This window comes from Nicotiana tomentosiformis, chromosome 12 (genome assembly GCF_000390325.3).
Source record: "Nicotiana tomentosiformis chromosome 12, ASM39032v3, whole genome shotgun sequence".
Classification (NCBI taxonomy): Eukaryota; Viridiplantae; Streptophyta; class Magnoliopsida; order Solanales; family Solanaceae; genus Nicotiana; species Nicotiana tomentosiformis.
In genome coordinates, this window is record NC_090823.1 from 114,206,321 (window position 1) to 114,230,723 (window position 24,403).

Genomic DNA, 24,403 nt, shown 5'->3' on the forward strand with positions numbered 1-24,403 from the left:
TCATGAGATTAGATGTCTCTGAGCTCAGTCGGGTTCTAGCTTGTGTAGTTTTTCGGTCTTCCTTATATGATTGCATCAGAGAGCGCCAGTATGATGATCCCCATTTGCTTTTCCTTAAGGACACGATTCAGCACGGTGATTCTAGAGATGTTACTATTGGGGATGATGGGCTATTGAGGATGCAGGGTAGGATTTGTGTGCCTAATGTGGATGGACTACGTGAGTTGATTCTTGAGGAGGCCCACAGTTCGCGGTATTCCATACATCTGGGTGCCGCGAAGATGTATCAGGACTTGAGGCAACATTATTGGTGGAGAAGAATGAAGAAGGATATAGTGGGGTTTGTAGCTCGGTACCTCAACTGTCAGCAGGTGAAGTATGTGCATCAGAGACCGGGCGGTTTTTTTAGAGGTTAGAGATTCCAGAGTGGAAATGGGAGCAGATCACCATGGATTTTGTAGTTGGGCTCCTGCGGACTTCGAGGAAGTTTGATACTATATCGGTGATTGTGGATCGGCTGACCAAGTCTGTGCACTTCATTCTAGTTGGGACTACTTAATTCTTCGGAGCTGTTGGCTGAGATTTACATCCACGAGATTGTTCACCTTCACGGTATACTAGTGTCTATCATTTCAAATCAGGGCCCGCATTTTACATCGCAGTTTTAGAGAGCCGTCTAGTAAGAGTTGGGCACCTAGGTTGAGTTGAGCACAACATTTCACCCTCAGACGGACGGACAGTCCGAGCGCACTATTCAGATATGGGAAGACATGCTATGCGCTTGTGTCATCGATTTTAGGGGTTCTTGGGATCAGTTTCTGCCACTCGTGGAATTTGCCTACAACAATAGCTACCAGTCGAGCATTCAGATGGCTCTGTATGAGGCTTTGTATGGGAGACGGTGTAGATCTCAGGTGGGTTGGTTTGAGTCGGGTGAGTCTAGGCTATTGGGTATTGACTTGGTTCAGGATGCTTTGGACAAGGTTACATTGATTCAGGATCGGCTTCGCAGGGCGCAGTCTAGACAGAAAAGCTATGCCGATAGGAAGGTCCGTAATGTTGCTTACATGGTTAGGGAGAAGGTTCTGCTCAAAGTTTCACCCATGAAGGGTGTTATGAGGTTCGGGAAGAAGAAAAAGTTGAGCCCTTGGTATATCGGTCCGTTTGAGGTACTTCAGAGGATTGGGGAGGTGGCTTACAAGCTTGCTTTTCCACCTAGTTTGTCGAGTGTGCATCCAGTATTTCATGTTTCTATGCTCCGGAAGTATGTCGGTAATATGTCTCATGTTTTGGATTTCAGCACAGTTCAGTTGGACAATGATTTGACCTATGATGTGGAGTCGGCCAATATTTTAGATCGGCAGGTTCGAAAGTTGAGGTAAAAGGACATAGCCTCAGTGAAGGTGCAGTGGAGAGGTCATCCAGTAGGAGGTTACTTGGGAGACCGAGCGAGAGATGCGGAGCAGATATCCACACTCATTTGAGACTCCAGGTACGTTTCTAGAACCATTTGAGGACGAACGTTTGTTTAAGAGAGGAAGGATATAACGACCCGGTCGGTCGTTTTGAGAGTTATAGTAATGTTTCTCCCATTTACTGCTCATTTTGTACTCTATAGTTGTTATGTGACTTGCCGGGGTAGTCGGTTCGGGTCCGGTGGGGTTTTGGAAGGAAATGAGATACTTAGTCTCATGGTTGAAAACTTAAGTTGAATTGGTTGACCGGATGTTGATCTATGAGTAAACGATTCCGGAATGGAGTTTTGATGGTTCCATTAACTCTGTTGGGTTATATTGGACTTAGGAGCGTGTCTGGATTGTGAATTGAAGGTCCGTAGTGAAATTAGGCTTGAAATGGCGAAAGTTGGATTTTTGGAAACTTAGACCGGGAGTGGATCTTTTGATATTGGAGTTGGATTTCAATTTCGGAAGTTGGAGTAGGTCTCTAATGTCATTTGTGACTTGTGTAAAATATTTGGGGTCAATTGGACGTGATTTAATAGGTTTCGGCGTCGGTTGTAGAAGTTGAAATTCCTTAGTTTCAATAGGCTTGAATTGGGGTGCGATTCGTGTTTTTGATATTGTTTGAGGTGATTTGAGGGCTCGACTAAGTTCGTATGAGATTTTAGGACTTGTTGGTACATTTATTTGAGGTCTCGGGGGCCTCGGGTTGATTCCGGATGGTTAACGGATCAAAAGTTGAAGTTGAGATATTGCCGAAGTCGGACCTCTGCTGGTGTAACCGCACCTGCAGAGCTTTGATCGAAGATGCGAGCTCGCAGGTGCGAGTTTGGAGGGAAGTGTGCAGGAGGTCACAGGTGCGAGGAGTATTCCGCACCTGCATGGCTGCAGGTGCGGTGAGAGGTGTGCAAAAGCGGAAGGCACGCAGGTGCGATAGGGAATTCCGCACCTGCGTGACTGCAGATACAGCAGGGGGACCGCAGAAGCGGAAGTGGGAAAACGGGCTTGGTCTGCAGAAGTGGCTTGGATGCTCGTAGAAGCATATTGAGGGACTGCAGGAGCGGAAAGCCTGGGCAGATTATTAAAGCAAGGGTTCGCGATTTTGGCTTCATTTCAAACATTTCAAGCACGGGTTTGGGCGATTCTTGAGAGGGTTTTCGAGGGGATTCTTAAAGTAAGTCCCTTGTGCTCATTTTTGATTAATAATCTTGCTTCCCCATGGATATTTTCACCTAGTTGGTGTGTATTTAAGGTGTAAATTGGGAGTTTGAGGCTAGGGATTTAGAGAGTTTGATTTAGGGACTTGGGTGATGATTTGGTGTCAGATTTTGATAAATTTTATATGGTTGGACTCGTGGTTGAATGGATTTTTGGGTTTTGTGACTTTTAATGAATTTCGAGACGTGGGCCTGGGGGCCGGCTTTTGAGTCAATTTTTGACTTTTGATTAATAACTTAGTATTTTTCTTCTGGAATTGATTCCTTTAGATCGTATTGATTATATCGAATTGTTTATTGCTAGATTCGAGGCATTCAGAGGCCATTTGCGAGGCAAGGGTGTGTTGGAGTAGAGATTTACTAGGATTGAGGTAAGTAACACTTCTAAACATGGCTCCGAGGATTCAAAACCCCGAGTTATATGTTATATGATTGGTGTTGAGGTGACGTACATGCCAAGTGACGGGTGTGTGGGCGTGCACCTTACGGACTGTGACCTGGTCATTTCCAAGAAACTGTACAGTGGATATATCTTGTTGATATCCGTATTTTCATCATGTGATGAAGTAATTAAGTTGTCAATAATGCTAGAAATCATGTTTAGGCTATTGCTGGTACTGTTGAGACCCATAGTGGTTGTTTCCTTGCCGTTGACTTATTGATTACATTGATATTTCGTACTCAGTCATATTTATTCATTGCATATCATTTCTCAGCCTCTGTTGCTATTTATTGCTATGTCATATTATCATTTTGGGCTAGTTTCATGACATTGTGAGCCCGAGAGAGAGTGAGACTGGAGAGATTGATAACTAAGTGAGGCCGAGGGCCTGATTGGGAGTGACAGTTATGGGATCGGGCTGCACGCCGCAGTATGTTTATTGATTTATGCCTGGATCTAGCTTATTATAGCGTTTGGGCGGAAGCAGCCCCTCCGGAGTCTGTACACACCTCCAGTGAGCGCAGTTGATTATTTTGAGGGATGGATCTTCCTTGGACATGGATCTTGTCTGAATCATTTATATTCGGGGATGGAGCTTCCCCTGGGCTGGATTGGCCTTATACAATACTGAGTGACTGACTCTCTCTCTCTCTCTCTCTCTCTCTCTCTCTATATATATATATATATATATATATATATATATATATATATATATATATATATATATATATATATATAGGATGGATCGTCCCTGGGCTGGATGGGTCATAAACAATACTGAGCGATTGGGTATTCTGAGAGTGTGAGTACACTAGACTTTCAGTGTGGTGCATTGCATACAGCATGTGCATTGGCATGTAGATGTAGAGAGGTCATACTACTCATATCATTCGGAATTTGATCTATTTTACTTGAATTGAGTTTAACTGTTGAACTTGAAAGCATGCCTACATTCATGTACTGTTATTTCTATGTTAAACTGTACCTGCTGAGTTTGTCACTACCTTTCAGTCCAAAGGTTAGATTTATTACTTATTGAGTTGGTTGTGCTCACGCTACACCCTACACCTTGTGTGCAGATCCAGGTGCTTCTGGTTACGGCGGTTGCTGAGTTGTGGAGTTCGGATTCTCAAAGACTATCGAGGTAGCTGCTTGGCGTTTCGTAGACTTTGTCTCTCCTTCCCTATCTTTCCACTTATTGTATTTAGTTTCAGACTATCATAGACAGTATTTTCCAGACTTGTAATGTATAGATGCTCATATACTATGTGACACCCCGGTGGTTGGGAACTTTCGTGTTGTGTTTTGGGTTTCTATCCCGTTTATGAGAACTTTTATTGTTTAAACTGCTTTAATTCGTTTTCTGTTAAAAGTGTTGGAAATATTTTTAAATGTCGGCTTGCCTAGAACCACGTTAGGCGCCATCACGATATGTTAGAATTTTGGGTCGTGACAATTATGGTCATGGCCAAACTCATTATAGGCAAGATATGTTGCTTCCATTACTTTTGCCTTATAATAATCACATTGCCATAATATTTTGATATATTAAAAATATGTACGTGATCAATGACCATTCATGCCATAATAATAAAATTATTTTCTTATTTCATCTCAAACCTCTTTCTAGTTCATAAATCACATGTTGTCGCATTCACATCATGAATGGATCATAATCATCTATATGTGCTTTACAAAATCTCATGTCAATCGATGACAAACATTATTTTCACAGAGTGAAGGATTATTTTGAGAATCCTTATTGTTCTCATTACCACAATGATGATGATTATTATTTCGTCTATTGCCACGTCCACATCTATTGATACCTTCACGATAATATTTTGTCTTCTTGCAGACTTATCACATTCTATTAAGATAACGAGAATAAAGCAAATTCAATGGAACGGGTATGCACTTTTTTGTGCTCACAATCATACATGAATTTGATCATGGAAATACATACAAATTTTACCATTTCGGGTAGTTATAATTTCTTACAAACTCTATTAGAGTTATAAACAAAATTTATTGTCTTTTTTTGTATTTAAAATCAAATTATAGAATTTTTTAAAAAAAGAAGGTAAAATTACCTTAAATCCAGAATTTATTCCTGAAGGAAGTTTATGGAACACTTGACAATCATTATGCTCAATATTATGTATATGTTGAGCACCATGCGTATCCCAAAGCCTCTACTCAATGGTTTGGAGTCTCGTGCTGATAACGTGTTATGAAACAATAAAAGAAGAAGAAGAGTATTGTATAGAAAAGTAGAGAGAGAATTCTTATTGATTTGGGATTAATTACAATGGAATAGAACCCCTATATTTATAGGGGAAAATTGACTTAATCACAAAGTAACAAAACCTAAAATCTCTCTAAAATATAGACATTCACCTTAAATACAATTCTATTTATAACAGTCTTGTTTTCTTTCTTTCTTTTTGGTTTAGGTGAGTGTTTTTTCCTAAATAAGAGGACCAACTATATTAAATCCAGAGTTTAAGGCGGATCATAATAAAGAATTGATCGTGAAGTATCAATTTCATAATATCTTTGCGAATTAAAATAACGGATAAAGAGGAAGGGAATAAAAAAAAAAAACAATATTATTTCCAACTAAGCTATGCGAATCCCAGATCTTTTTCATAATTTACAAAGATGTGACGCATTGTGACGGTCCATACATTTACTAGAAATGAGTTATCTCCTTCGCACGTGACATGATTTCTCCCGTTAGTTCGACACCAATTTTCTGTGGTGAGAGCAAATCAGCTTTAGTCCGTATAACATGAAGAATGTTGTAATGACCCAACCGATTATTTTGAGTTTTAATATTCGTTTCATACTTTTAAAAGTTTCTGTAGATTCATTTGGTAATTATGACTTGCGGGTTGGTTCGGGTTCAAAAGATTCGAGAAGAATTTGGAACACTTAGTCATTTGGTATAATGGGATATCCCATGGGATGTGATAATTCCATGGGATTAGTTATCCCACGGTGGGATAACTAATCCCATCATTTTAGTGTAAAAGTTATCCCCGGATTAGCTAATATCCCAAACTAAACATAGGATAAAGTTAATCCCAAACTTTATCCCGGGATTACTATCCTTATCCCATATACCAAACAACCCCTTAGTTCCTAACTTGAAACTTTAAGTTTAGAAGAGTTTATCAAAGTCAAATATTGGGTAAACAAGCCTGAATTCATGATTTGAATATTCCAATAGGTTCGTATGACGATTTTGGACTTGTATGAATGTTCGAATTAGGAGTCGCGAGGACGAGTTCAATTTGGCACTATAGCATGAAAATTAGATGCTTAAGGTTCATAAGTGTAACGACCCGGTCGGTCGTTTTGAGTATTATAACCTCATTTATTTATTTACTGCTCAATTTATGCTTTACAGTTATTTTATGACTTACCGGATTAGTTGGTTCGGGTCCGGAAGGATTTCGGAGTGAAATGAGACACTTAGTCTCATAATTAAAAATTTAAGTTGGAAAAGTAAATCGGATGTTGACTTATGTGTAAACGACCTTGAATTTGAATTCTCATGATTCCAATAGCTCTGTATGGTGATTTTGGACTTAGGAGCGCGTCCGAAAAATTATTTAGAGGTCTGTAGAGGAATTAGGCTTGAAATGGCGAAAGTTAAATTTTTGAGAAGTTTGACCGGGGTTTACTTTTTGATATCAGGGTCGAAATCCGATTCTGGAAATTTGAATAGGTCCGTTATGTTATTTATGACTTGTGTGCAAAATTTGAGGTCAATCGGACGTGATTTGATAGGTTTCGGTGTCGTTTGTAGAAATTGAAAGTTTCAAAGTTCACTAAGCTTGAATCTATGTGTGATTCATGTTTTTAGTATTGTTTGATGTGATTTGAGGCCTCGGGCAGATTCGTGTTATGTATTGGGACTCGTTGGTACGATTGGACGGGGTCCCGGGGGCCTTTGGTTTGATTCGGGGTGGTTCCGGACCAAGTTTGAGTGTTTTGATGTTGTTGGTTGCTGGTTCTGGTATTGTTCTTCGCGTTCGCGAGGAGCCTCTCGCGTTCGCGAAGAAGGATTTTGCTGTTGAGACTTTGTTCTTCGCGTTCGCGAAGAAGGAATTTTTGTTGTTCGTCGTCTGACTTTGGAGGCTCATATCTCGCAATCTATATGGAATTTGGAGCTGATTCAAAAATAAAAATTATAGATCTTTGTGTCTAGGTTTCAAAAAGTTAAACCATTTATCATTTGGAGTTGTGTACAAAATAATTATGGTGGATAAACTACAAGCTGTCTTGGAAGAGTTTGGAAATCTCTGTTGCATAGGGGTGATTTTGAAAGCTTATATCTCGAAATCTATAAAGAATTGGGAAATGAGCAACAAATGAAAGTTATAGCCCTTGGTTTCTAGTTTTCAGAAAGTTAAACCAATCATCATTTAGAGTTTTGTAGAAATAGTTATGACCATTATACAAGAGGTTATCTAAGAAGGGTTTGAAAATGGTTGTTGGAGAATTTGTTCATCGCGAACGCAAAGGGAGGGTCGCGAACGCGAAGAACAAACCCCTAGGAAGCAGAATAAAGTCCAAATTAGTCTCATTCTTTTATTTTTGGACCAAGGAAGCTCGGGTGAGGCGATCTTTCGAAAAAATTTCAAGGAAAACATTAGGATAAGAATTCCTAACCTGATTTTGGTTAAATTACATGAATCTATTGTTGTTTTTATCACTAAATTAGTGAATTGAGTTTTAAAAAAAATAGAAAACCCTCTTGGTTTAATTTGAAGATTTGAGAGTCGAGTTGAGGTCAGATTTTGGTAAAATTGGTATGGTTAGACTCGTGATTGAATGGGCTTTCGGATTTTGTAACTTTTATCGGGTTCCGAGATGTGAGCCTCACGGGCGATTTTGTTTTAGCTAAATTTTGAATTTTGTTGGAAAATTTATATTTTCTTATGGAATTTATTCCAGTAATTTTTATTGACTGAAGCGAATTATTTGTGACTAGATACGAGGCTTTCAGAGACCAATTCTCGAGGCAAGGGCATAACAGAATGAGAAATTACACGGGTTGAGGTAAGTAACACTTCTAAAATTGGTTTTGAGGGTATGGATCCCCGAATTGGTGTTATATAAGTTATTTGGAGGTGACGCACACGATAGTTGACGAGCGTGTGGACGTGCACCATATAATTTGACTTGAATAAATCCTGTGAAGTTGCAAAGTTAAAGAATCATGTTATTATCTGAACATGCCATACGTGTTAGAGGAATTGAGCTGAGGCTCGTAATAAAGATCATGTTTAGGATATGCACCGATTTTTTGGGACCCATAGGGTCATGTTGCTGTTGAATTAATTATTTTAAAATATACATTTCATACTCAGTCATGCTCATCCATTGTGAGAATATTTATTGAATCGGGGTTGCCCGCCTGCAGCAGGCCATATCGGCTTTATATATATTATTATTATTATAGGATCGGGTTGCACGCCGCAGCAGGCCTTATAGGCTTTATTACTATATGGATCGGATTTGCCCGCCTGCAGCATGCCTTATAGGCTTTATTATTATTATGGGATCGAACTGCACGCCGCAGTAGGCCATATCGGCTTTATATAGCGCTTGGGCTGAAGGAGCCCCTCCAGAGTCTGCACACACCCTAGTGAACGCGGTTGATTTATAGCGCTTGGGCTGAAGGAGCCCCTCCGGAGTCTGCACACACACCCAGTGAGCGTGGTTAAATTATATTGAGGGATGAATCTTCCTTGGGCATCGATCTTGCCCGAAGCATTTATATTGAGAGATGGATCTTCTCTGGGTATGGATCTTGCCCGAAGCATTAATATTGAGGGATGGATCTTTCCTGGGCATGGATCTTGCCCGAAGCATTTATATTGAGGGATGGATTTTTCCTGGATAGTCCGAATCATTGATATTTGGGGATGGATCGTCCCCTAGGCTGGATTGGCCTTATACAGTACTGAGTGACTGACTGTCAGTTGATGGATATACATATATATATTTGGGATGGATCTTCTCTAGGCTGGATTGACCATATACAGTACTGAGTAATTGAGTATTTTAGATTGTGAGTACATGGAGTTTTCACTAAGGTGAATCACATACAGTATGTACATTGGCATGTAGATACAGAAATGTCATATTCCTCGTATTATTCAGAATTGATCTGTTTTATTTGTACTGAGACCAAATTTTGAACTTGAAAGCATGCCTACATTTTTGTATTGTTATTATTTATACTGGAATGTACCTGCGGAGCTCGTCACTACTTTTAGCCCAAAGGTTAGTCTTGTTACTTATTGTGTTGGTTGTACTCATACTAAACTCTGCAACTCGTGTGCAGATCCAGGTACTTTCGGACATGGCGACCGTTAGATCTCAGAGTTCTATCAGTTGGAGATTATCAAGGTAGCTGCCTGGAGTCCGCTGACCTTGACTCCCTTTTTTCAGTTATTGTACTGTTTTATACTTTCAGATAGTGTTTTGTCAATCAGTCTTTGTATTCATATTAGATGCTCATGTACTCAGTGACATCGGTTTTTGGGAGTGTTTATATTTGTGTTTGTGAGTTTTTTTTTCGCTGAATGTAATAATTATATTTTTAAATTTAAAAGATATGGTGGTTTATTGAGATAGGTGCCATCACGACATGTGAGATTTTGGGTCGTGACAATAAGTTTGACTTGAAAGTTGGCTTTGTGTTGCAGTGGTTCCCTTCAACTTGTTAAGGTATTTCAATAAATCTATATAGGGTATTTCAACTTGTTAGAATGGTATAGAGGTGACTCGAGGGGCTTGGGTGAATTTCGGAGTATTTGGAGCAAGTTTGGAAAAGATTTAAGTTGCTGAAACAAAGCCTTTTTGCATTTGGTCTAATCTCACAAGAGTTTATCTCCTAACTATAAAGAATTTGGTGATGATCCAAAAATAAAAGTTGTATCCTTTTGAATCTAATATCCAAAAATTTAAATAATTTGTCATTTCAACGTCTGTACAAAAAGTTGTGATTATTTTAGTAACGAGGGGCAATGATTTTATTTCTGAAAAATTGCACTGAAAATTTTGCACTTGTGTATATAACTCTATTTTATACTTAGACTTTATTTTATTACTTTGAGAGTTATAGTGATTTATAAAATACGTTTTCACCTAAGATGATGTGGTAAGTGATTCTCACTCAAATCTATGATTGTAACATGAATCTATCATAATTTTACCTTAGAATTAAGGATTCAAAAGAGGGGGGAAAAGAATTTTTAACGTGAGAGTTAAGAAAGTTTTTTTTGTGCTTTGAATATTGATTTGGACTCGAATTTAAAAACTAATCACATATTTGGACTCGGAAGGTTATGGGCCATCGAAATTTGACCTTTAATTTGAATTCTGACCAAGTGAACCGAGGTTAACTTTTTGTTGGCTTTTGATATTTTATTAAAGATCAAATTCTTATCATTTGGAATTAATTTTTATAGTTTTATTTGACTTCCTTGAGCATCTTTTGGATTATATCGGGCTCATGTGATGGTTTTGGAGCTAGAAGGCGAATTTTGAAGAATAGAGCTAGCATGGGATAATATAAGTATCTTACTTAACCTTGACTTGGGAATTCTGTTTGAAAATAAACTTGTATGCTAAATGCTACGTGTTTGGGGTGACGTATATGCAAAGTGACGAGTGTATATGCGAATTCTAAGATCGTACCATGTTTGGGGGTAGATTTTAGACTTTTTTATGCCTTGTTTTGATACATGTTCTTCTTGTGATATGCTTTACTTGTTTGTATGGATAACTGAGCTAGGCTTTTGGCATTTTATTTGAACATGATAAGTTAAATATATGTTTAATTACATGTTATAGTTGTGGTCGTATATTATGCATATACATACACCATGCATATCGAGTATTTTGTATATATGCATACGCCATGCATGATTATTCTTCTTGTACATATACATTGCATCATACATGTCAGTATTTCATGTATATGCATGGTGAGGATGAGAGTGATATTCGCACGATGAGTGTGTTCCGTGCAGATTGATATATATGCATGGTGAGGATAAGAGGGATATTGCAAAAATTGGTATTTTCGTGCATTTTGATATATATGCATGGTGGGGATGGAAGGGATATTGGCACGATAGCCATTTTCGTGCGAATTAATGATTGATTGTGGAGCTATTATGCTCGATATGGCATATGGTCTGGATCCATCCCTTCGGAATCATATGATTACTATGTTATCTTGGGCTTTATGTGTGCACATTGAGAAACTAACGGGTTTCTGGTTTGACATGAGATACACGTATTCGTGCATTCTTACATATAGTATCCATGCATATCATCCTCATATGCTATTCGAAGCATTTTACATATGCATGAGACTTATCAATATGTTGTTGGACACTTGGAAGGTGTCGATTGATGTAAAGTTTGAGTCTTTATCATACATAGATATTCTAGACTCATATAGATGCATTCGAATAAATGTTGCTTGATACATATCTCCTCTATATGCGAATTCAGTACATTGATATCTGAGAAATATATGCTTCTTATTTTCTATTTCGACTATGCACCTTATTATTCATATTTGTTGCCTTGGTTGTTTCTCTATTTTTCTATATGCTTATAAACTGCACAGGTTATATATAAAATGGGTATCTCTTAACTAAACATCGTCACTACTTTGTTGAGATTAGTCTTAATACTTACTATGTATATATGGTCGGTTGTACTCATATTACACTTTTGCACCTAGTGTGTAAATTTTGAAACTGAGTTGTTGCGAAGTTCGAGGGCGAGCATTGAAGATATTTCAACATACCAGTCATTAGCTGTCATTTTTTTCGTGTAGCCTAGAATCTTGTATTTCTGTTTATGTATATTTAAAAAGATAATGTATTTTCTTCATATCAACATTGTATTTTTCAAAGGGAGTCCATTTTCCAAACTCGAAACTCAGGCCGTCGTACTTTTATGGTCACAACTCCTCCGTCAGGTGGCGAAAGGCCATCGGACTAGACTCGTGAAAATTGGCTTGACAATGCACACAAACCTCATCTGGGTTCCCTTACCAAATCTAATTCAGTTGTTACAGATTTGAATGGAGATAACACCATAGAAAAAATTCACCTGGGAGATGCTGAAAATCTCCAGCTAATTTCTGGGTCAAAACTTGGAATTCCAAGCATTAGAGATTCCTCTCCATCTAAAGAGCTACCAGTCCACCAAATTTTAGATCTTTCCACAGCCAGAATCGACCCCGCAGACTAGCTGAACACTAATTGGTCGCTCATGGAGATACAGATGTCCATATTGGTCAAAAGTTATGCGAAACAATGTCTCTAGGTAAGGAGAATGTGCCTAATCCATCTCCATCTGATTTGAATGGTTCAATTTCCACAACATTTCAACAAACGACCTCTGCAACTGATGGTCCACCGCCTGTTCGAGAAAATGCAAAAGCTGCTCCTACTAACTTGATTGTCGTACAAAGCGAAAAAGATGTTCCAGTAAAGCACCCTCATAATCAATCGTGCAGCGTTCTCATTTTACCAGGTAACAGTCAAAGACAAAATAATAACTTATAGCCATTACTTTCTACTGTTGGAGTGACCATTATACATGCTCAATCCAGAGAAGAAGCACCTAAAGACTCACCATCACAACAACCCCAACTACACCCAAATCTTCACATTGTTAACTCTTTTACCACATTTAGAAATAATAAAGGCACCAATATCATCCCCTGTACCAAGAAACCACCATAACACCAGCAACAATAACCTCCCTAAAGTGGCATCTAATTTTGAAAAGCCCAATCACACCAAAGACCCCATACAACATCCAATAATCAATCAAACTCAACCCAACACCAACACCAGAAGCCAAACTCAAGATATTATCCCTAAGGCCAAACAACTAAACAATTCCACTACCCCACCACCGCTCATTGTCACTCATTCATATGTAACCAAATTGAGAGGAAGACATGAATTAGAAATTAAACCGATAGAGTTCACACCACCTAGGATCACAACAAAACAAGGTCAACCAACTGTGATCTTCAGCAGAAATGACTATATGGTCAAGCTTGAAGCAAGGTGCAAATACACAATTGTTGGAAAGTTCTCCAACACCATGCCTAGAATGAAGATTATCAGAAAAAGCTTTGTCACTCAAACTGAATTGAAAGGTGGAGTAAAGATAGCACAATTTAATGTTAGGACTGTCTATATAGAAGTCACGACCCAAAATCTCACCACAGGCGTCGTGATGGCACTTAGTATTTAAGACTAAGTAAACCGATTATAATTACAATTCAAGCCAATTTTTTTTTAAAATAGAAACTAACAGCGGAAATAGTTACAAACAACCTCCCAAGACTGGTAATACCAAGTCACGAACTCTAACTGAATAAATGAAATGATCTCAAGGATCGAATACTCAATATTGTTTGATTAATAATTAAAAGTACAATAAAATGGAAAGACTTCAAGGTACTGCGACGACCAAGCAGCTCTACCTTGAATCCTTGCGATCACACTCTAACTCTGTCCAAGTCCGATAGCTTTAATACCTGGCTCTGCACAAAAATGTGCAAAAGTATAGTATGAGTACACCACGGTCGGTACACAGTAAGTATCAAGACTAACCTTAGTGGAGTAGTGACGAGGTACAGTCGAGACACTCACTAGTCTAATAACCTGTGCAATATAGTATACAAAAATAATATGAAACAAATAATAATGATGGCAACAATAATTAACTAGTCATATACATAGTAGGGAAACAAGAACACCATAAATATTGCTCAACAAATAATGAATACAAGTACAACCAATTAATCAAGTCCTTAAATATAAATCTTTCGCCTATATATTTTTTTCAAATAATAATTTTCAGGATATAATATTCTCCAATAAATATATTTCGAATATACTCCCTTAAAATAAATATATTTCAAATATAATTCTTTAAAATAAATCTATTTCAAATATAATTCTTTTAAATAAATATCTTTCGAATAAAAGTCACCATGTGACACCTCATTTCAAAATCATAAAAATACGGGTCTCAGCCCACTTTCATAATACCAGGGCACCTCATGCCAATTTTACAATCACAACCGCACGGACAACTCACGTGCCAATATTATCATCATTTACTCACGGAATCTCGTGCCCACATTTCATATCACAACTGCACGGACAGTTCACGTGCCAATATCATCATTATTTACTCACGGTACCGCGTGCCCATATTTCATTTCATAATTCGTCTGGCAATAGCCACAGGCTCCCACTTTCAACATAGATCAGACTATTATAAATTTACCAACAACAAGACAAATTGCACAAGATATAAAAATAAACACAAGAAAAATTACAACATCACATGAAAATTACCAACACAATAACCCCACATCATCACATAAAAATTACCAACACAATAACTCCACATCATCACGTATCATCCCTAACAATGGCCACCCTTATCTCTCTTATAGCCACCCTTATCACTCATATAATAGCCTCCATTATCCTTCCGCCCTAACAATATCAATAGCCACCCTTATCGCTCCTATAGCCACCCTTATCGCTCCGTATAATAGTCACCCTTATCTCTCCGCCCAGACAATATCCCAACACACATAACCACGGTGAAATACCACCCTTATACCCACATAATATCAACAGTGAAATGCAACCCTTATATCCTCATAATAATAACTCAAATCACACAACAATTTACACAGATATTATCACGACAACACAACACAATCAATTCCTATCATAATTTGCCCAACAACCACAACCATTCCAATGATATAGTAAAATCAATAAATTTCTCAAAAATAGCCCAAGGCTCCACACAACGTATATAAAACCTTAAAAATAATCAACAGAGATAGAAAATACTCAGTATAGGGCAACGCCTTCATTAATCCAAATTCTTGATAATTATATTAACGCCTCAGTTAAACTTAGTTCATTAATTATTTGCAGATGAAAAAATTCATAATATAATTATTTCCAGGAAATATCAAATCAACATACTCACGGAATTTACATAAATATTCCAGCAACAATCATATCAAATTGTCATATAAAAATAAATTCAACAAACAAGGATTGAGGCATGGCAAATAGATGATTTAATAAATGCCAACAATTATTTAATTTACTACACAATAATGCCTAAGACTTTAACCCAATAAAACTTGCACATATAAGCCCGAGTACGTACTCGTCACCTCGCGTACACGGCTTCACATTTCACAAATGACACATAAGACTCGATGCCTAAGGGGTAATTCCCCCAATCAAAGTTAGGCAAGATACTTACCTTTTTGAAGTTATGCTGATATTTTAAAATTGCCTTCTTGCTTGAATTGACCTCCGGGCAACTCAAATCTATCCAAATTAATTGTATAACATCATTAAAATTTATCGAAAATAATTTCGGATAATAAAACGTCGACTTAAATTTTTATTTTAAAAAGTCAACCAAAAGTCAACGCGGGACCCGCCTCTCGGAACCCGATATAATTTTTACGAAATTCGAACACTCATTCCGATACGAGTTCAACCATACCAATTTTATCGAATTCCTATAACAAATCGTCCTCCAAATCTTGATTTTCGTTTTATAAAATTTCTACAATTTTACCCAAATTTTCATCTCAAAATACTAATTAAATGATGAAAACAATGATATATTCTTGTATATTAACCAAATTCGAGTTAGAATCACTTACCCCGATGATTTTTTTAAAAATCCCACGAAAAATCGCCACAAACCGAGCTCCCAAAGTCCAAAAATGGAAAATGAGATGAAACCCTCATTCATATAGTATAAAATCTGATCCTCATTGTGCTGACCGCACATTTTCTTGTGCGGTCGCACATCCCAGGTGCTGCTGTCGCAATCCAAATTGTGCTGCCGCACTTCAGCAGCTCTGCACTACCAGGCTTCAGTACACTGACCATAACTTTCTCTACAAATGTCCACATGATTAATAGTATACCTTTCTGGAAACTAGATTCAAAGAGCTAAACATTTTGTTTTTGAATAATCTACAAATTCCTTGTAGATTGAAAGCTATAAGCTTCCGAAGTCGGACCATCGAATTTGCGAAATCACCTTTCTGCGGCCGCAAGAAGAATTCTGCGGACCGTACAATTTCAACTGCAGTCCGCACAATTCCTACTGCTACAACACTTTGGGAGTTTGCGGCCGCACTTCTACACTCTAAAATGTGCCCTCCGCACTTCAACTGCCCCGTAACATCGTCAGAGTGCCGAAATGCACGGACTCGCTCAAAACTCACCCCGGAACTCATTCGAGCCACTCGGGACCCCGTATGAATGTACCAACAAGTCCTATAACACGATACGAATTTAGTCGGGCCCTCAAACCACACCAAACGACATCAAAAACACGAATCACACTCCAATTCAAGCCTATTAAAACTAAGGAAATTCCAACTTCTACGATCGATGACGAAATCTATCAAATCAAGTCCGATTGACCTCAAATTTTTTACACAAGTCATAAATGATGTGATGGGACTGTTCTAATTTATGGAATCAAAATCCGACCTCGTTATCAAAAATTCAACCTTCGGTCGAACTTTCCAAAAATCTTCTATTTTTCAACTTTCACCAAAATGCGTCAAATTGTCCTACGAACTTCCAAATTTAAATCTGAACATACGTCTAAGTTTGAAATCACCATACGAAACTATTGACATCAACGAAATTTTATTCTGGAGTCGTTTGCTCAAAAGTCAACTCTATGGCCAACTCTTTCCATTTAAGCTTCAAAATGAGAATTGTTCTTTCAAATTAAATTCCGAATCTTCCGAAAATTAAACTCGACCACACACGCGGGTCATAATACATATTACGAATCTGCTCGAGATCTTAAGTTACTGAACGGGGCGTTAATTCTTAAAACGACAAGTCGGGTCGTTATAATAGACCTAGACAATGAGTATGATCATGTCATTGTATAGACTAGGCAATTTATGTACATACAGGGCCAAATGATGAAGCTTGAAGCCTGGACACCTATTTTCAATCCAACTGAAGACTCTCATGTAATTCCTATATGGGTTGTCATCCCTGAACTACCTTATCATTTCTATTACATGGAGATCCTCACAGTGTTACTATCTTATATTGGGAAAGCTTTACATCTAAACCTGATATCATTTCAAAAACAAGAAAAAGTATGGCCAAAGTCAAGAAGCAGATTGATCTTACAAAACCTAGACCGCATCATGTGTGGTTAGGATCTGATGAGAACCAAGAAGTTAATGGTGATGGACAATAGCTGGAAGTACAATATGAAAACATTCTTGATTATTGCATGTATTGCAAACACTTGAACCATACTTCAGCATCCTGTCCAGTTACAAGCAAAGATGAAGAAAATAAAAGAAAAAAGAAATTTTTCACACATGAAGGAGTCAGGGAAAGGCAACAACAGCAAAATATTTTGGGGGCAGCATAAACAAGCCAGAACCGAGGATAGCAACAAAAAGAACAACAACATCAAGAAGCCAGTGTTGCACCTCAACAAAGCCTTCAGGAACACTAAACATCAGGGGGCAATCCTTCAAACAATGAATGGCAAAATCAGAAAAGAAAGCATTTTAAGGGACAACAACAACAGAATAAGAAGCAATATCAAACATATGTACCAAAGCAAACCTCAGATCACCACCAACTGATGCACTTAAATAAGCACTCTCATGTAATTGAGAACTCCAAACAACAGAAGGCTAAAACAGATATCACAGCCCACACCTCTATGAATCTTCCAGTTGCAATGGAGAATGATGCTGATTATGTGGCTCAGAATCCTCCCTATTCTCTTTCCCTTGTTAATGTTGTTAATAATGCTAAAGTTAATGGAGGAAAGGAGAATGGTCAGGATATAACCTTAACCATGCAGGATGGGGATCCAAAAAGGGAGGGATTTCCTCATGCTTTGCATGAGTGTGCTTTAGCACCTTTGATTGGCCATAGAAATGACTCTAGAACCCCTGTTATCATTGGTACTCAACCAAATACAACTCAGGATCTCGTTGATGATCGCTATGAGGTAGAACAACTTGCAGTAAAAAGAATAGACAAAGGCAAAGGTCATGATATTACTGATGCTCTCATTCAACATACAAGACAGAAAAATAAATCAAGTCAGAAAAAGAGAAGAGCTCTTCAAAGGAAAAATGTAGGTATCAGTATAGTTGAACATTCAGTGGAACCTCCTGACAAGGCTCCTGAGAACTATTCTTAGACACCACCCCCGATGGCAAGGCATCCTCCAAACCAAGAGGATAATTGTCAATTTTTTAATGGAGATGACATTCACATGGCAGTGGCATACTTTGACAAAGATAAACTCCCAAGCACAACCACACCTACAGAAACTACTGAACCAGACCCAGGGAATCAATCTGCTCTGATACTCTCTTTCGACAGACATCCTTCAGGTCAGGTTGATGATGAATACAGACATATACAATCTAAGGATGAGTTAACTGTGGATTCAAAAGAGGATGATGGGTTCAGTGATGGTTTTGATAAAATTCAGAATTGTGATCTCCTATTGACAGCAGTTAATAATGCTTCTGAACAAGACAGTTTCATATTTTCTCATGAGAAACCCCCCAGAATGAGACCTTCACCCAGACTTACTAGAAGCAAAGCTGCCTCACGCAGCAGCAATCTACCAAAATCAAGAACCCCCACCATTCCTAAATGATTAGTACAATCACTTGGAATGTTAGAGGTATCAGAAACTCTGGAGCCATTGAGAGACTCAAAACACTCAAAACAATTCATAAACTTTCCTTCTTTGCTTTGTTGGAACCATTCCAGGACAACCCTTACCTTGATTTCTACCTTGATTACTTCAGAATTCAGCTCTCTATGAACCAAATTGCTGCCAATATCAATAACAAAATTTGGCTCTTCTGGGATCAAGACTTTACTGGCACTCTTCTGGATCAGGATGAACAACAAATAACTATTTAACTGAAGCATGTTGAACTTGGTGAAATTATTCAGCTTACAGTTGTGTATGCCAAATGCAAACCAACATTGAGAGCTCTATTCTGGGAGAATTTGAGACATAGGTCTACCATATGCAATATTCCTTGGTGTGTAATTGGGGACTTTAATGTAATTGCTTCCATTAGGGAAAAGACTGGGGGAATTCCCTACCGAATGAACAAAAGCATTAATTTTCTAAGCATGATTGAAGATAGTGGTCTGACTGACTTGGGTTTCTATGGACCTAGATACACTTGGTCTAATTGAAGGGGTCCATGCTCTATTGAATGGAAAAGATTGGACAGAGGTCTATTTAATGACAAATGGCTAAGCTCATTTCCTGCAACTACCATCACTCACCTGGCTTCAACTGGCTCAAATCATTCTCCTCTTCTGATGGAGATGAATCTGAGACAAAACTCAATCAAGAAATACTTTTGATTCCTCAACTGTTGGGTGAAGAATGAATCATTTATGCCTCTAGTTGAAGTGTGGAATGGTCCTATCAATGGAAGTGTTATGTGGATCTTTCATAAAAAACTTAAGGCTCTTTCTAGTGCTTTGAGCAAATTATCCAGACAACAATATGGTGACATCTTTCAGAAACCCAAAGAATTTGAACAACAGGTCAAAGAAGCAGAAGAAAAATGGGCAGCATCCAATGATCCTGGGGACAGACATAATCTGCATGACCTACAGGCTCAATACACCAAACACTTGAAATTAGAAGAAGAAGTTCTGAAACAAAAAAACTCAATTGCAATGGTTCAAGGATGGTGATGCCAATTCCAAATATTTTCATAGTTTGATAAGGGGTAGAAGAAGAAAGCTTTATATTCAAAAAATTAAGGATGAGAATAGGGATTGGATCCAGGGTGATGAAGCAATAGGAAAAGCTGCTTGCAATTATTTTGAAGATCTTTTTACTGAACAAGGGGTCCACATTAGAGAATATCTTCTCTCTTGCATCCCTACCATGACCACTCCAGAAGATAACACAAATCTAACCAAGGATCCTACTTTAAGTAAACTAAAGGAAGTTATTTTCTCCATGAACCCAAACAGTGCAGATGGACCGGATGGAATGAATGGAAAATTCTACCAAGCCTGCTGGGATCTTATCAAAAATGACTTACTCAATGTAGTTCTTGACTTATTTAGAGGTAGTGACATGCCTAGATATATGATAAATGCCTGCTTGGTCCTCCTTCCAAATGTTGAATTTCCTAACTCATTCACTGAATTCAGACCTATTAGCCTAAGCAACTTCATCAACAAGATCATTTCCAAGCTAATCTGTTCCAGTCTTGCACCAATTCTACCAAACATCATCTCTGCCAACCAGTCTGGTTTTGTTAGAGGAAGAAGCATCTCTGAAAATATCATGTTGGCTCAGGAGATTATCCAAGGCATTAAAAAACCTAACACTGGGGCGAATGTTGTTATCAAGCTTGATATGGCAAAGGCCTATGATAGAGTGTCTTGGAGTTTTACATGCATCATTCTTAGAGGAATGGGGTTCAATGAGATGATTATCGACATGATCTGGAGAACCATGTCCAATAACTGGTACTCTGTAGTGATAAATGGAATCAGACATGGCTTCTTCAAATCCACTAAGGGTCTAAAATAAGGAGATCCATTGGCACCATCCCTCTTCATCATTGGGGCAGAACTTCTCTCCAGAACGCTCAACATTCTCAACAATGATCAGTTCTTCAATGGTTTTTACATTGAAAAAAAGGGTCCTCAAGTCAACCATTTGAGCTTTCCATCTGGAGAGCCCTCAGAAATAAATTCCCCACTGATGATAGGGTCATCTCCTTTGGTCAACCTACTATCACTAGATGTGTGTGTTGTATCAGACCTCAAGATAAATCAGTAGATCACATTTTCAGTATGGGCCACTTTGCTAAGGCAATATTGATACACTTCACAGGCCCAGCTACCTTCCCTTTCCAAGCCATGCCTCTTAGATTACTTCTAATGAAATGGTAGATGCAGAAGAGCAGGAATGATGCACACAAACTCTTTATAGATACATTTCCAATCATCATTTGCTAGAACCTTTGAAAAAATAAATGTAGTGCTAAATATGGTTCCAAGCAATCATCTATGATCAGAGTTCTATTCTCCGTCAACTCTGACATCAACCTCCTCCTCATAGCCACCTATCATTCTTTCCACTGGCCTCTTCACTGGAATGAACTCTACTCCACAGTTGAATTAATGCAACATCAAATATGCATAGGATACCTAGCACAAACCTGAGTATAGATTTGTTAAGCTAAATAGTGATACAATCCAGGCAAAATTGGTGTAGGGGCAATTATTAGAGATCATCTGGGGAGATTTACCCATGCCATAGCAAGTCCACTTCGAGAAGGAACCAATAACATGTCAGAAATTGAAGCAGCCATTATTGGCATGAAGTGGTGCTTGGAGAATTGCCACTTCAAAGTGCACTTAGAAGTTGACTCTGCATTACTTGTTCATTGGATCAACTACGACTCTGAGCACCCTTGGAGTTTAGAGATGTAACTGCAGAATCTGATTGCTCTAGGCTCCTAGTGTCATGAATTCAAATGCTCTCATGTATATAGGGAAGCTTATTGTCCTGCTGATTCTTTGTCTAAGCTCATCCATGATCTCCCTCAAATCGCCTATTTTGAGAACATTCTTGATCTTCCGAAACAAATCAGAGGTCAAATCATACTAGACCAAATTAACACCCCAGCCTTCAGACATAAGAAAACGAGCAAACTTCAGCTTTCGTCATACCACACTTCCACCTCCAACTCTAATGGACATGGCTAAACATCTGAAATACCGGGGAGCAGACCATACAGTCCAAACACCAGAGTTCTGGGGCAGCAACTCCAGCATGCTCAAACTCTCCAGCAAAAAGGATATGATCCCCTGGTTACAACTAACATTTTTTTTTCTTTTTTGCAAGTACCTACAGTTTAAAACAATTGACATACCCTCAATGTGTGGTATTAGTACTTATAGTAATCATCCTATTGAGGGTGTATCAATTGACTAAGCTAGTAACATCTACAAGACTAAGCATAAGCACCACCAACAGCTCCCTGAAGTCCACTATAACAGCTGGTACCTCCAGAATAAGTATATCCCCAGAAACCACAAGAACCCGGGCACATACTTCACTTAGAGTTCAAAGAGCAGCAACTCACAAGACTTGCAACTCACTGATGTCAACGCATGCACTTGCCTAATGATGAACTCTAACCAACCCAATCACTTTTTATCTTTTACTTGCTTGTTGCATTTTACAGGTACAAGAGACAGATTCAATCAATTGATGCATTTGCAAAGGGTGGTATTAGCATCTTAGATACTCAATCCCTTGTCACTGTACCAATCACATTCGATCTGTCATAACGACTATGCTAAATTGTCACAACAGACAAACTCTAATAGCAGGTTCCTTCAGAGAAACATCAGGTTTCTCAACCAACATACACAGCTTCCTATAACCAGGACCTCAAGACCTAACCATCAACATCCAGTATCTACTCTTCAACTCATCAGCAGAAGGTTCCTACTCAAACGGATACTTTTAGACACCAGCACCAACCTGCTACACCTGCAGGAACTCAGCATGACATACCTAGGGGCCTAAACCTAGCTATCATGCAATTCCTTATCAATTCACATGAGCAGAAGTTTACAGGATGCAGCAGCTCATCAGTTAAACATGCATGCTCCAAAGTTTCCTTGATGACAGAAGCATGAATCTGCTCAATCTTTTCTGTCCAAAATATCATTCAGCAGCAGCGGTTTTGTCTAGTTACATGGGTCTTTTTGATAGCTATCTTCAAGTTGGCTTTCGTTTTCAGAGCCAAGTTAAAGATAGTTAATAGCACATTCCACTATTTTTTACATTACTCTATAGGAGAAATCTACATATACTTTAGATGTTGGTCTTTTTGTATATGGAAGATGAACTCCATACTGTTCTGTTTAAGTTACATAGGATCACTCCACAAAGTTTTTTGGGTATACTCAATTGTCTATCACCTAAGAATAGTCAATCGGTACATCTACATAGGTCTAGCTCATCAAATTTAAGGATTCACTTGGTCAACTTGTTTAGAGGACCAAGTGTATATCCATCATATTCGGAGGTAAGGTTTATGTCCCTCTCCTTTATTGTACTTTACTTTATATGTATATGAAAATCAAATCTAGGTGTAGCGCCTAGTGAAATTTGCTTTAAAAAAATATTATATTTCTATTCTTAGTTGCTTATGACTTGTGACAATTCAGTTCTTGAGATATAATGTATTAACTTTCGTGTTCTCATTATTTATTCGATGAACTTCAGTTTGGCTCGCCTTTTATAATAGTTGGTTCGCCTAGCAAATGGGGGTAGGTGCCATAACAATTTGGGGCGAAATTAAAAAATAGCTAGATTTACAAGTGGTCATTCAAAAATAGCCACAATTTCAAAAATCATCGAAATTTAGCCACTTTTTATGTAAAGATAAATCTGAACTAAAACACTGTTCAAAATCAGGAAAATACTCCAGCATAATATACTGAAATTCCAGTATAATATACTGGAATTTCAGTATATTATACTGGAGCCAGCAAAGTATACCGGTCCAGCATAATATGCTGGAAGTTCATACACAGGTGCACCGAACTCCAGTATATTATGCTGGACCGATCTCTGTTACAGCAAAATAATGGCTATTTTTTAATGACTTGGCACTCGCCGGCTATTTTTGAATAACCAGTTCGAAAACTAGCTAGCTCGTGCTATTTTCACAATAATTTGGTGAGATTTAGGTCTTGACAACTGCTAATGCTCGTACTTAATTAAAAATGCCAAATTCGAAAAGACCATTTTGGACTTTTGTCAGTCACCGCTCTTTTACCAAAGATAACTTGATTCTCCCTTTTGTTTTTTTGGCAAAATCTGATTACCTCCTTTGTTTTTTTTTTTGTTTTTTCTAAGTCACTGGTTCCAGATTAAAATTTTAAACTTCTGAACTCATGAGGCCAAGTTGTCAAATTAACTAATTGGTTATGTCCTTGAGTTCGCAGTATTGAAATATAATAGCCCGAAACAAAAAAAATTGATACCGTAGTAGTTCTATCTTTTAGTCGTGCGTGTTGCGTACTTGTGTTAATAAAGTTAGAGAAAAAAAAACACAAATATGA